We start from the raw sequence: 15,873 nt of genomic DNA on the forward strand, positions 1-15,873 counted from the left end.
TGAAACTTGGAAAGTTTGCTAATCTGCTTAGTGCTGCTGCTGCTGCTAAGTTGCTTCAGTCAATCTGACTCTCTGCGACCCCATAGACGGCAGCCCACCAGGCTCCCCTGTCCCTGGGATTCTCCAGGCAAGAATACTGGAGTGGGTTGCCATTTCCTTCTCCGATGCATGAAAGTGAAAAGTGAAAGTGAAGTCGCTCAGTTGTGTCCGACTCAGCGACCCCATGGACTGCAGCCTACCAGGCTCCTCCTTCCATGGGATTTTCCAGGCAAGAGTACTGGAGCGGGGTGCCATTGCCTTCTCCGAATCTGCTTACAGATCACTCTAAATACTAGGCCTATTATCAATAGTGTTCCTAAGATTTGTTTCCTCCAATTTTTTTTGAAAAATATCCAGTACAAAGAAGTGATATCATACAGCATTCATCTTTCTCTGTCTGACTTATTTCACTAAGCATAATATTCTCTAGGTCTATCCATGGTGCTGCAAATGGCATAATTTCACTCTTTTTCATGACTGAGTAGTATTCCAGTGTATATATACTATATATAAATGGTAGTATCTATATCTATATCTATATATATCTCCCACATCTTTTTTATCCATTCATCTGTTGATAGGCACTTAGGTTGCTTCCATATCATGAATATTATAATATTGCTGCTATGAACAGTGTGGTGCATGTTAGTGATGCTGAGCATCTTTTCATGTGCCTGTTAGCCATCTGTATGCCTTCTATAAAGATACTGAATCATCATGTTGTACCCCTGAAATACTATATTATAAATCAGATATACTTCAATAAAAGAGCAATATGCAAAAAAAATCCACTACACACTAATAAACAGTTCCTCTGTGTTTTCGAAACCTTTGGAATGTCACATTTTTCTTCAGTCATGGCACTTCCTGTCTGTCGCCCATGTGCTGTGGGTATGGTGTCGGTGATATGGCTGTGACCTGTGTACAACCACCATGTCTGCGGCTCTGCAGCCCAGTATCTGTGGTGAGCCTGCAGAGGAGCAAGTAGACATGGATCCGGGGGGCCCACAGGGCTCCTCTGTGTCTGTCTGCACCCATCTGCTCACAATTCACTTCTGCAAGTGACAGCTGCTACTTCACCTTGGTCTCCCACATCCCACACAAGTTCTTCCTCTGTGCCGTTTCTCTTGGAACTGCATGCTGAAGGAGATTCTAGGAAACCTGGTTCCACATGACCCGAGTTGACACAGCAAAGTGAAGCATATCATTGCACTCTTCTAAGATTTTTCTGACAGCCATATTGGCAACTGCTGTTTTGGAATAAGGTAACGCAGAAGTAAATAATCAGAAATCTACTTGTTGAGCATGACATCTGAGCAAGGGTGGTGGATGGGTAAGTTTAAGATAGCCCCTTCATTGAGGATGGTTTGATGTACCTTCCCAGGCCTCCATTCCTGAGGGGGCTTACCCTGAGGGTGGGGCCGTCGCCCTTGGAATCCATTGGCTAGAATGCCCTTATCTCTGCAATGTGCTAGAGTGAACGTCACCAATGCCTAGCGAAAGCAGGATTTTTAAGTCTCTGTGTTGGGTCCTTCAGTGAGCACCAAGTACCTCCAGATCTTAAATCCAGGTGCCATCCATGAGGAACATGCGAAGAGGGCTCAAGAGAATGGAGGGTTCAGTGCATGCCTCTAGACTGTGAGGCTTGTACTTGATTTTCTCTGGTGTAGAAAGGCTATGACAAGATCCCCTTGCCTGCTGTTAAAACAGCATGAGAAACCCACTGCAACCCCTCCCACCGTAAGTGTCCACTCTGGAAGCAGGTCTCCTCTCCTGTCGCTCTCTGCTCCTCGCCCCCATCACTGTCTCATCCATCCCTCCTCCTGTTGCTTCCTCACCCTCTTTCCACCCCGTGCTTCCCCTGTCCCTCCCCATCTCGCTTTCATGTCACTCTGCACATCCATACAGAGGTTCTTTCTGCACCAACACTTTCCCTCCACTCTCTTCGGCCATTTGGCTGTGTGTCCAGCATGCCACCAGGCCAGCTGCCAGTGGAGAGGCAGGAATGAAGCCGAGAAAGAGAGCCAGGTCCGCCAGCCCACTGGAGAGAGAGAGAAACTGTCTCAGGAATTGTCTGTTTCCCTCTGTCATTCTAGCCAGAGCAAGACTTGCCTATTAGAGAAGATAACTTTTATCTTAGAAGCTGAATAAATTAGTTACACACACACAGTACTAATCCTACAAACCAAAACAAAAACAGAGCTTCAACATCTTAATCCTCTGGCTAGGAAAAACTGTCCTTCCATTTGGACTTATCTCCCTCCCTCTCTTTTTCTGCCTACTGGGTTTAGCTGACATTCTCCTGGAAGTGAGAATGGCCCTTTGCTGAGCATGAGCCAGGAAGCAGGTCATTCTGGAGAGCTAGCAGCCAGGGTGATGGCTTCAGTCCCCAGTCCTCTTCGTCTGGCACTTACCATAGAACTAAGCATTGCAAATTTTGATTGGAAAGCACTTGAATCTGTAGTAGACACGGGGCTAATGAGGTCGGCCTTGCTACCTGGCTAGCAGGTGAGAATCCGTGGTTGGGAATGAAACGTGATGACATATAAGGAAGGCCTGGCACATTACTTGGCCCAGAGGAGGGCTTCAGAAATGCTAGTTTCCTTTCCCTTAAATTGTGGACATAATGAGGAATCATAACTCACGGAATCTTTGAGGTGGGTGGTGCCACCCAACGAAGGCAGAAACCCACCTCTAATGGTGTGACCCTGGGAGCTGCAGAAGCAGGCATGGCTTGACCCTCCACTGATGGGGACTCAGTCCCTCACTCCCACTGCATATGGGACTAACTGTCATTGCTGGAAGGTATTTTTCTGTCTTCCCCAGCCCCGCCACCAAATCTTACCAATTTTCTAGATCCACATGGAAGAATTTGGTTTTGTTTGTCCTCAAGGTAGCCCTGCTGAAATCTGAGGCCTCCTCATGTGATTTTTTTTGTTGTTGTTGTCCCTGTCCCTGAGGCGACAGCCCCAATATTCTGGGTCATCTTAAATGACTTGATTTCTTGACCCCTCACTTTCTTGGTGTCTGAAAGGAAGTATCAGGCATAGACAGAGCTGTATGTCTGACTCTGACTAAGTCACATCTCTGCCTCTGTTCCTCAATTTTTCCATCTGTCCAATGGTCATATGCATGAGATAAGCCAAGGGCTGAGCCAAATGCTGGGTCCATTAGACGTTAGTAATTATTGCTTTCCTGATCATGTACTTCCAGACATGGATGATGTGCCCACATCACTCTAAAAACCTGACTTGGAAGTGAAACTGTCTGCTTCCAGGAAGCTGACATTTGATCCAGCAGTGGACACCATTTGCCTTTGTCATTTTCAAGATATTACTCCAGTGATAAGCACTCGAGGCAGTGTTGGTTTGCAGCATCACACGATACCCTCTTCCAGCCACCAGCTTGGTGGGAAGCACATGTGATCTTTGAATTAGTCTGTGTAAATTAAAATCTCTTTTTAATTAGATTGAATTCTGTTCACCTCAGAACATAATATGCTGACACAGTTTGTACCTACTATTCCCTCCTTCCTTCCTGAAGCAGCTGGGGTGGGGTGGGGAGATCACTGGTGTTTGTATGGCAACCAGGATTGCAGATAAGCTGCTGGGTCATGCTTGTCTCCTGGGAAGGTGAAGAGTGGTTGATTCTATCAATTCAAGGTAGCGTTATTCACTCAGATGTGTCTGACTCTTTGCCACCCCATGGACTGTGGCCCGCCAGTTTTCTCTGTCCATGGAATTTTGCAGGCAACAATACTGGAGAGAATTGCGATGCCCTTCTCCAGGGGATCTTCCCAACCCAGGGATCAAACTCGGGTCTCCTGCATTGCAGGCAGATTCTTTACCATCTGAACCACCAGGGACGCCCCCATCAATTCAAACAGACAAATTCCAGACTTGAAAATACAGTCAGCAGGCAATAGAAAAAATCACCACCACAAATGAAAAAATAACTGCTAAAGGCAACTTGATTATCCTTTTCCAAGCTCTCTTTTCATATTCATTTGTGTGTTTATGCTTCTTTTTTGTTTTTAAGCACTGTGACTGTTCGCCAGGTGGTAGCAGGTATCAAGGGTTTAAGCAAGAAAATGTCACAGAAAAACTTAGCATTGAGGATGCTCTGTTAATAACTTCACTGTTTCTGTAGCTGGAGAAGAGGTGTCAGAGATTCATCTGCAGCTCCTGAGTACTATGGTCCCTTGAGGAATGCCAGTTTGCTGGAAAAAGTGAGGACCTTCTCGTCTGAGAGATACTTAATTGTCTGAGCCACCAGGGAAGCCAGGGACATTGGTGGGTGGTCATTATTTTGTTTACTGCAAACAAGTTTTAACACTTAACTGCTATCTTTCATTGGATATTGAGAGAGTTGGTAGGTGTTTTATTTACTCTTTTATTTACTTTTGTAGATAACACTGCAATGAATACTCCTAACACTTGGTTTCTGCACCAATAGGGACAGTTGCTTAGGTAAACTCCTACAGTGGATTACTGGTCGAAATTATGGACAACTTTACCATTTCAATCCCAAAGAAAGGCAATGCCAAAGAATGTTTGAACTACCGTACAATTTCACTCATCTCACATGCTAGCAAAGTAATGCTCAAAATTCTCCAAGCCAGGCTTTAACAGTACGTGAACCATAAACTTCCAGATGTTCAAGCTGGATTTAGAAAAGGCAGAGGAACCAGAGATCAAATTGCCAATATTTGTTGGATCATCGAAAAAGCGAGACAGTTTCAGAAAAACATATACTTCTGTTTTATTGATTATGCCAAAACCTTTAACTGTGTGGATCACAACAAATTGTGGAAAATTCTTCAAGAGATGGGAACAGACCACCTTGTCTGCCTCCTGAGAAATCTGTATGCAAGTCAAGAAGCAACAGTTAGAACCGGACATGGAACAACAGACTGGTTCTAAATAGGGAAAGGAGTACATTAAGGCTCTATATTGTCACCCTGCTTATTTAACTTATATGCAGAGTATATCATGTGAAATGCTGGCTGGATGAAGCACAAGCTGGAATCTAGATTGCCGGGAGAAATATCAATAACCTCAGATATGCAGATGACACCACCCTTATGGCAGAAAGCAAAGAAGAACTAAAGAGCCTCTTGATGATAGTGAAAGAGGAGAGTGAAAAAGTTGGCTTAAAGCTCAACATTCAGAAAACTAAGATCATGGCATCTGGTCCCATCACTTTATGGCTAATTGTTGGGGAAACAATGGAAACAGTGACAGACTTTATTTTGGGGGGCTCCAAGATCACTGCAGACGGTGACCTCAGCCATGAAATTAAAAGACGCTTGCTTCTTGGAAGAAAGCTATGACCAACCTAGACAGCATATTAAAAAGCAGAGACATTACTTTGCAGACAAAGGTCCGTCTAGTCAAGGCTATGGTTTTTCCAGTAGTCACGTATGGATGTGAGAGTTGGACCATAAAGAAAGCTGAGCACCGAAGAATTGATGCTTTTGAACTGTGGAGTTGGAGAAGACTCTTGAGAGTTGCTTGGACAGCAAGGAGATCAAACCAGTCCATCCTAAAGGAACTCAGTCCTGAATATTAATTGGAAGGACTGATGCTAAAGCTGAAACTCCAATACTTTGGCCATCTGATGGGAAGAACCAATTAATTGGAAAAGACTCTGATGCAGGGAAAGTTTGAAGGCAGGAGGAGAAGGGGATGACAGAGGATGAAATGGTTGGATGTTATCACCGACTTGATGGACATGAGTTAGAGCAAGCTCCCGGAGTTGGTGGTGGACAGGGAAGCCTGGCGTGCTGCAGTCCATGGGGTTGCAAAGAGTCGGACATGACTGAGCGACTCAACTGAACTTACAGCCTTATATTTATTACTGTATTGCTTCCTCAAAGGATTGTACCCAATTATAGATTATATCACTCCTGGCTTTAGATTTGATCTGTTCACCTCTCCCTTTTCCCTAGCTGACTTTTAGCACAAATTATTAAAAAGATTACCAAGTGTTCTATTAAGTAGGCATGTTTGTCTTCCAAATAAACTGTAATCAATGAATAAACAAATCTGAAAGCAGGGCATGTCATCATCCCTTACTCCATAGTGCTTTGTGGAACACTGAGGTCCTGGCTGCAGGTGATGGTGTGCTGACCTATCTGGCGCTAGCTTGTGGCAGCTGGTTGTGTGCATCTCTTTCTAAGTTTGCACTCAGTGATGCAATTGCATATAATTGGTAGCTTAAGTCAGCCATGCTAGAAATATTTACACCCTGGAAATTGGCAAACATTTCGATATATTTTTTTTTTCTTGAGAGCTACTGATTGACGGTAACCGATGTATCTTTTTGGTTTTGTAATTGTCCTTAGGGTTCTGGGAATTCATTTTTGGTGTCAGATAGATTGTGAAGGACACAACTTGAAAAGGAATAAGAAAATTGTGAGGGGGAGGACAATGCTTTGTGAACGCAGGCTGGTGCAGAGGAACAAGTACAGACTTGGGAGTAAGACAGATCTTGTTTCAAATATTGGTTCCATAAAACTGCTAGTTTTGACCTTCGAGGCAAGTTGCCAAACTTCTCTAAATCTCTGTTTCTTTACCTGAAAATGGGAAATTCATAACTACCTCAGAGGCTGTTTGGAGAAATTAAAAAATATATTGATGTAAGTAATACAAAAAGTGTACCAATGACAAATCTAAGCTGTTTCTTCTATATGTGCTTTCTAACCCTCAAAGTGACAATGTCTTCCACCAGGGATCCCTGCTATCATATACCACCCAGTTCAAGAGTCATCCTTCTCAAATGCTCACCTGGCAAAGTCATACTTCTGTACAAAAATCTTTCCACTGCTCCAAAGATGAAGTGCAAGCCTCCATAACTGAGCGTCTGTCTCCCCTTCTTGTCTCATCTCTTAGAACACTTCTACTCCACAATTTATATTTGGATGCAGACAGGAAAGCTCATATACATTCATGCCTATGAGCCTTTTTGGTGTAGTTTGAACTAAGTTATAATTCCAAAAACCCAGTATTTGTGGGATTCAGTTAAAGCAATACTTCAAAAAAATTAATAGCTTTAAGTGTTTATATTAAAAAGAAGACCAACCATAAGTGCTATGAGTGGTCTAAGATTTTTCCCTACTTGCATGCTAACAAATTAGCTTTCATGGTCTCATGAGTGCTTGCTGGTACAAGACACAACACTCCTGAGTCAGAGACAGAGGACTCTATAAACAGCTATAGCAGCAGCCAGAATATCAGTATTTGTGATGATCCCCTGAGCCCCAGTTCCATAGGGTGATAACAAAAAAAAAGGGCCAGATAACTCCTGAACATGCAGTGAGTTACATTATAGGAGAAGAAACCCAAGCTTAGGAAACTTGGATCTTTTATAATGGATAGTAGCCTATGCCCCAGAGAGACAGACATTATAATTATCATATTGAACAGTAAATACACCTGTCTTTTGCTTTGGCAGGAGGCACTATATTCTCCACAACTGTTTACCATACAAACATCCTCAAAAGGATGGTCTAGACCAGGACAGTTAGTGCTTCTGCTTGCAAAATATGTAGAAACATGAGATATCCACGGAGAATTGTCTTTTAACAAGATCTAAACTAATTATGTAAACTTACATTTTTAAGAAAAGGAAAAAAGAACATATTTAATCCAAAATATGCTGGAAAAAGGAAATAATAAAAGTCAGAATAGAAGTAAATAAAATAGTATCAGACTAAAAATAGCAAAAACTAAATTAAAAGCTTGTTCTTTGAAAAGATTAGTAGAATTAATAAACTTCAGGCTCAAATGAAGACAGAAATGATCAGATTGGCAATAAAAGAGAGCCTGTCTGTACAGATTTTATGAATATTCAAGTGCTGAAAAGTTATGTTATAAACAATTTTATGGAAATAAATTTGATACCTCAAACAACGTGGACAAATTAATAATACACTCTATCGCTTTTCTGCCTTTCCATGCTGCGCATAGGGTTCCTGATGCAAGAATACTGGAATGCTTTGCCATTCCCTCCTCCAGCGGATCACATTTTGTCAGAACTCTCCACTGTGACCCGTCGTCTTGGGTGGACCTGCACAGCATGGCTCTTTGCTTCATTGAGTTAGACAAGACCCTTCCCCATGACCAGGCTGTGATCCATGGGGAGTATGTACAGAGGAGGAGGTGGTTGGATGGCATCACCAACTCAATGGACATAAGTTTGGGCAAACTCCAGGAGATAGTGAAGGACAGGGAAGCCGGGCAAGCTGCAGTCCATAGGGTTGCAGAGAAACAGACACGACTGGGTGTCCAACAGCAACATCACTTTTTTTACTGTTGCTGTGAAAAATTGCTAAAACTTAATGGCTTAAAATGCACAGATTTATTATATCAGAGTTTTGGAGGTAAGAAGACTGAAATGAGTCCAACTAGGCTAAGTTCAAGGTAGAGATAAGAAAGCCTTCCTCAGTGATCAGTGCAAAGAAATAGAGGAAAACAATAGAATGGGAAAGACTAGAGATCTCTTCAAGAAAATTAGAGATACCAAGGGAACATTTCATGCAAAGATGGGCTCAATAAAGGACAGAAATGGTATAGACCTAACAGAAGCAGAAGATATTAAGAAGAGGTGGCAAGAAAACACAGAGGAACTACACAAAAAAGATCTTCATGACCCAGATAATCATGATGGTGTGATCACTCACCTAGAGCCAGACATCCTGGAATGTGAAGTCAAGTGGGCCTTAGGAAGCATCACTATGAACAAAGCTAGTGGAGGTGATGGAATTCCAGTTGAGCTATTCCAAATCCTGAAAGATGATGCTGTGAAAGTGCTGCACTCAATATGCCAGCAAATTTGGAAAACTCAGCAGTGGCCACAGGACTGGAAAAGGTCAGTTTTCCTTCCAATCCCAAAGAAAGGCAATGCCAAAGAATGCTCAAACTACCGCACAATTGTACTCATCTCACATGCTAGCAAAGTAATGCTCAAAATTTTCCAAGCCAGGCTTCAGCAATACATAAACTTCCAGATGTTCAAGCTGGTTTTAGATGAGGCAGAGGAACCAGAGATCAAATTGCCAATGTCTGATGGATCATCAAAACAGCCAGAGAGTTCCAGAGAAACATCTATTTCTGTTTTATTAACTATGCCAAAGCCTTTGCCTGTGTGGATCACAATAAACTGGAAAATTCTGAAAGAGATGGGAATACCAGACCACCTGACCTGCCTCTTGAGAAACCTGTATGCAGGTCAGGAAGCAACAGTTAGAACTGGACATGGAATAACAGACTGGTTCCAAATAGGAAAAGGAGTATGTCAAGGCTGGATATTGTCACCCTGCTTATTTAACTTACATGCAGAGTACATTATGAGAAATCCTGGGTGGATGAAGCACAAGCTGGAATCAAGATTGCGAGAAGAAATATCAATAACCTCAGATATGCAAATGACACCACCGTTATGGCAGAAAGTGAAGAAGAACTAAAGAGCCTCTTAATGAAAGTGAAAGAGGAGAGTGAAAAAGTTGGCTTAAAGCTCAACATTCAGAAAACTAAGATCATGGCATCTGGTTCCATCACTTCATGGCTAACAGTTAGGGAAACAATGGAAACAGTGACAGACTTTATTTTGGGGGGCTCCAAAATCACTGCAGATGGTGACCGCAGCCAGGAAATTAAAACATGCTTGCTCCTTGGAAGAAAAGTTATAACCAACCTAGATAGCATATTGAAAAGCAGAGACATTACTTTGCTGACAAAGATCCATCTAGTCAAAGCTATGGTTTTTCCAGTAGTCATGTGTGGATGTGAGAGTTGGACTATAAAGAAAGCTGAATGCCAAAGAATGGATGCTTTTGAACTGGTGTTGGAGAAGACTCTTGAGAGTGCCCTGGAATGCAAGGAGATCAAACCAGTCAATCCTAAAGGAAATCAGTCCTAAATATTCATTGGAAGGACTCATGCTGAAACTGAAACTCCAATACTTTGGCCACCTGATGTGAAGAACTGACTCGCTGGAAAAGACCCTGATGCTGGGAAAGACTGAAGGCAGGAGGAGAAGGGGACAACAGAAGATGAGATGGTTGGATGGCATCACCGACTTGATGGACATGAGTTTGAGTAAGCTCCGGGAGTTGGTGATGGACAGAGAAGCCTGGTGTGCTGCAGTCCATGGAGTTACAAAAGAGCTGGACATGACTGAGTGAACTGAACTGAAGCAGAGAAAACCATTGAGTCTTAGGCTGAACACGAATGGCTTGGTCTTTCCTGAATAGAACAGAGAGAACATAAATACTGAACAGGAGGGACTGCATTACTGGGATAATTTCTACTCTCAAAGGAGTAAATGTTCAATGTCCAAGTGGTTTTGTTTTGCCCCCCCCCCTTTTTTTTTGGAGGAAGTTTTCTATACTTGGAGTTGTATGTAGGGCTGAAAAAGAATCTATTTAAAGGATTACCTTCCCCCATCAAGGCAGATACTTCCAAACTTCATGTTCAGTTCAGTTCAGTTCAGTCGCTGAGTCGTGTCCAACTCTTCGCGACCCCACGAATCGCAGCACGCCAGGCCTCCCTGTCCATCACCAACTCCCGGAGTTCACTTGGACTCAAGTCCATCGAGTCAGTGATGCCATCCAGCCATCTCATCCTCTGTCGTCCCCTTCTCCTCCTGCCCCCAATCCCTCCCAGCAGCAGAGTCTTTTCCAATGAGTCAACTCTTCGCATGAGGTGGCCAAAGTACTGGCGTTTCAGCTTCAGCATCATTCCCTCCAAAGAAATCCCAGGGCTGATCTCCTTCAGAATGGACTGGTTGGATCTCCTTGCAGTCCAAGGGACTCTCAAGAGCCTTCTCCAACACCACAGTTCAAAAGCATCAATTCTTCAGCACTCAGCTTTCTTCATAGTCCAACTCTCACATCCATACATGACCACAGGAAAAACCATAGCCTTGGCTCTCGGATATTTGTTGGCAAAGTAATGTCTCTGCTTTTAAATATGCTGTCTAGGTTGGTCATAACTTTCCTTCCAAGGAGTAAGTGTCTTTTAATTTTAAAATAAAATTAATTTTAATTTAATTTAAAGAGGTTGGAAAGCCAATTAGAATCACTCATAGGCTTTGAAAGAAAGGAGTGAAGCAGGGGTCATTTCTTCCACTTCTGGCTGTCTCTACTGTTAGGAAAGTTTTATTTCCTTGCGATGGGTTGCAGTGTCTCTTCTCCAGGGTCTGGATGTTGACAGATAGTGGTGGTGTACTGGCTTCTGGGTCTGGCTTCTGGTGCCAGCCTGCAGCTTGGGCAGCTGCTCTCCTGTTCCCTGGGATGGTGCTGGCTCCCACCCAGGGTCTCCCCAGCACCAGTGGCACCCTCAGAAGTACCAGCTCCTCTGGTGATCAGTTTTATATTACCTAGCTTAGAGCCTGCTCCTTCAGCCATTACAGCTATTTGGTAAGCACACAATCTGCCATGTGCTCAGTCACATCTGACTCTTTGCGACCCCATGGACTGGAGCCCACCAACCTCCTCTGTCCATGGGATTCTCCAGGCAAGAAGACTGGAGTGGGTTGACATTTCCTCCTCCAGGGGATCTTCCCAACCCAGCGATCGAACCTATGTCTCCTGCATCTCCCGCATTGGCAGGTGAATTCTTTACCACTGAGCCACCTGAGAAGCCCCTAAGCACACAACTGTTCATATTAAATCTTATTCTGATTAAAATACCTATGGTGATTTCTGATTCTAAACCAATTGATATCTATTTCATCAATTGAAACCCACCATTTTAAAGACTTTTCTTTGGAACTCAAAGCCATTAACTTGTCAACGTCTCCTACATAAATACAAACAGGAAGAATTCTAGAAGTCCAGAGCTTTGGGTGATAGCCCAGATCCCAAACTAACTTATTTCCCTGGGACCTTCCTTGATGACTTGTGAAATGGTGGTTTAATCACTAAGTTGTGTCCAATTCTTATGACCTCATGGACCATAGCCTGCCAGGCCCCTCTGTCCCTGGGATTCTCCAGGCAAGAATACTGGAGTGGGTTGCCATTTCTTCCTCCAGTGCATGAAAGTGAAGTCACTCAGTCGTGTCCTACTCTTCACAACCCCATGGACTGTAGCCTACCAGGCTCCTCCGTCCATGGGATTTCCCAGGCAAGAGTACTGGAGTGGGGTACCATTGCCTTCTCCAATTGCCTCCTGTACAATGTCACAAACCTCCATCCATAGTTCTTCAGGCACTCTATCAGATCTAATTCTTTGAATCTGTTTGTGACTTCCACTGTATCATCGTAAAGGATGTGATTTAGGTCATACATGAATGGTCTAGTGGTTTTCCCTACTTTCTTCAATTTAAGTATGCCTTTGGCAATAAGGAGTTCATGATCTGAGCCACAGTCAGCTCCTGGTCTAAGTTTTGCTGACTGTATAGAGCTTCTCCATCTTTGGCTGCAGAGAATATAATCAATCTGATTTCGGTATTGAACATCTGGTGATGTCCATGTGTAGAGTCTTCTCCTGTGTTGTTGGAAGAGGGTGTTTGTTCAAGTGTATGGTGTGTTTTAAATTTTGCTTTTCAAATGCGTATCAGGACTGTGGGTGGGGGGATGGTTTGGCATGATTCAAGCACATTGCTTTTATTGTGCACTTCATTAGATCAGGTCAGGAAGCAACAGATCATGGCATCTCGTCCCATTGCTTCATGGCAAATAGATGGAGAAACAGTGGAAACAGTGACAGACTTTATTTGGGGGGGCTCCAAAATCACTGAAGATGGTGACTGCAGCCATGAAATTAAAAGATGCTTACTCCTTGGAAGGAAAGTTATGATCAACCTGAAAAGAAAGTGAAAGTGAAGTTGCTCAGTCATGTCCAACTCTTTGCGACCCCATGGACTGTAGCCTACCAGGCTTCTCCATCCATGGGATTTTTCAGGCAAGAGTACTGGAGTGGGGTGGCATTTCCTTCTTCAGGGGATCTTCCTGACCCAGGGATCGAACCCGGGTCTCCCACATTGTAGGCAGACGCTTTACCCTCTGAGCCACTAGGGAAGCTACTAACCTAGACAGCATATTAAAAAGCAGAGACATTACTTTGCCCACAAAGGTCCATCTAGTCAAGGCTATGGTTTTTCCAGTAGTCATGTATGGATGTGAGAGTTGGACTATAAAGAAAGCTGAACACAGAAGAATTGATGCTTTTGAACTGTGGTGTTGGAGAAGACTCTTGAGAGTCCCTTGGACTGCAAGGAGATTCAACCAGTCCATCCTAAGGGAGATCAGTCCTGGGTGTTCTTTGAAAGGACTGATGTTGAAGCTGAAACTCCAATACTTTGGCACCTGATGCGAAGAGCCGACTCATTTGAAAAGACCCTGATGCTGGGAAGGATTGAGGGCAGGAGGAGAAGGGGATAACAGAGGATGAGATGGTTGGATGGCATCACCAACTCAATGGACATGAGTTTGGGTAAACTCTGGGAGTTGATGATGGACAGGGAAGCCTGGCATGCTGTAGTTCATGGGGTTGTGAAGAGTCGGACATGACTGCGCGACTGAACTGAACTGAACAAGATTGGTTTAAAATCAAAAATCAAAAAATGGCATTTAACATAAAAATAATATCTATATTCTCAATAGATGCAGAAAAAAATTTGATAACAAATTCAACACTCATTTATGACTGTAAAACCTCTCAGCAAATTAGGACTAGAAGATAAGTTTTTCAACCTGACAATGACCATGTATAGAAACCTAACACATCATAATGAATTGTGAAAGATTAGATGCTTTCCCTCTTAAGGCCGAGAACAACGTAAGGATGTCATCACTATTTTCAAACTTATACTGACAATCTTTCATAAATATGTAATGTAACTATAACAATAAATACAGCAGTAAATAGAACAAAATACGTGGATGACTTCTACATTGAAATCTACCAAGAACTGCTGATAGAAATGAAAGAAGATTAAAAAACAAATCAAGAGATATATCATGCTCCTTGGTTAGAAGAATCAATATAGTATTTCAGTTCTCTCAAAACTGATCTATTGATTCAACATAATCAATAATAATGTCACATTTTAATTTTATTCAACTCTTAGATTTATTTAAAAATGCAGAAATCTAGACCAGTCAGGACAATTTTGAAAAAGAACATATTGATATATGGTTGACTGATTTTCAACAAGGAAATTCAGTGGGGAGAGGATAATATTCTCAGTAAATGGCATTGGAATAATTGGATAGCCACATTAAAAAAATAAACTTTGATTCTTACCTCACACAACAATTAAAAATTAATCTGAGAACTCTTCTAGGAAAAACATGTTAGAGAAAATATTTTAAATCTTGATATAGGTAAAAATTTCTTAGAGCAGATAGAAAAAAAAGTTAAACATTAAAGAAAACATGGAAACTTGTATTTCATAAAAATCTTTTTGTTACAAGGCAGCATTAATAAAACGAAAATCAAACCACACATTGGAGAAAACTTTTTTTTGTACAAAATACATCTGACAAAGGACTTATAGCTAGGATATCTATCTATCTATCTACCTACCTATCTATCTATTGGCTTCCCTGGTGACTCAGACGGTAAAGAATCTGCTTGTAATGCAGGAGACCCAGGTTTGATCCCTGAGTTGAGAAGATGCTCTGGAGAAGGGAATGGCTACCCACTCCAGTATTCTTGTCTGGAGAATTCCATAGACAGAGGAGCCTGGTGAGCTACAGTCCACAGGGTAGCAAAGAGTTGGACACGACTTAGTGACTAACACATACATACATACCATCTATCTATTATCTATTTATCTATCTCACAACTTAGTAACAAGACAAATAGCCCAAATTTTAAAAGTGCAAAAGCTTTTAACAGATTTCAAAAAATAGATATGAGGATGACCAATAAGCATGAAACATTAACATCAACCATCAGAAATATGCAAATCAAAGCTTCAATAAGAGACCTCTACAAATCTATTAAAGTTAAAAAGACCAACAGTAGTAAGCACTGGTGACTTTTGGAGCAAATGGAAATTCTTTCATGGTGCTGGTGGAAATGTAAAATGATTAAATGACATTGGAAAACTCTGTGGTAGCTTTTTACAAAGTTAAACATACATTTGCTATACAGCTCAGCAATTCCACTCTCAAAAGAAATGAGAGCATTATTTTTACTTCAGGCTTAAAAATGAATGTACATAGCAATTTTAGCCATAAGACCTCAAAATTGGAAACTATACAGATGTTAATTGGTGAATGAATAAACAAATCATCATATATTCATATAATGGAGCTCTACTTTGTAATAAAAAGAAACGAACCACTGATGGAAGCAAAATCATGCATGAACCTCAAAAACATTATGCCGGGTAAAAGAAGCCTTACACAACAGAATATAAATTACATGATTCCATTCACCTTAAACTCTAGGGCTGGTAAAAATAATGTATGTCAATGGGAAACAGATCAGTAGCTGCCCAGGGCCAGAAGCAGAACTAGAAACTGATGGCCATGGGGCACAAGAGGACTTCATGGGTTGATGGAAATGCATCTTTATCTTAGAGTTATGACTATATGAGTATGTGCATTTTGTCAAAACTCATTAAACTGCACAGTTAAAATGAATGCATCAGGAAAGAGAACAGGTGCCGAAGATTGGTACAAATTGAGTAGTCTGAGGCTGGAGAGAAGGGGGTTCTGAACACAGCTTAGCCACTGCCACTGAGACTGCCTCTGGGGCAGCCTAGGCAGATGGGGCTAAAGTACAATTGGGTGAAAATGTACAAGGCTGGTCTTTGTGATTCCTGTGGAAAGATGAGCCATGGGGCATTGGTATTTATGACTTTTTCTGCTTGGGG

This window comes from Bubalus bubalis, chromosome 3 (genome assembly GCF_019923935.1).
Source record: "Bubalus bubalis isolate 160015118507 breed Murrah chromosome 3, NDDB_SH_1, whole genome shotgun sequence".
Taxonomy (NCBI): Eukaryota; Metazoa; Chordata; class Mammalia; order Artiodactyla; family Bovidae; genus Bubalus; species Bubalus bubalis.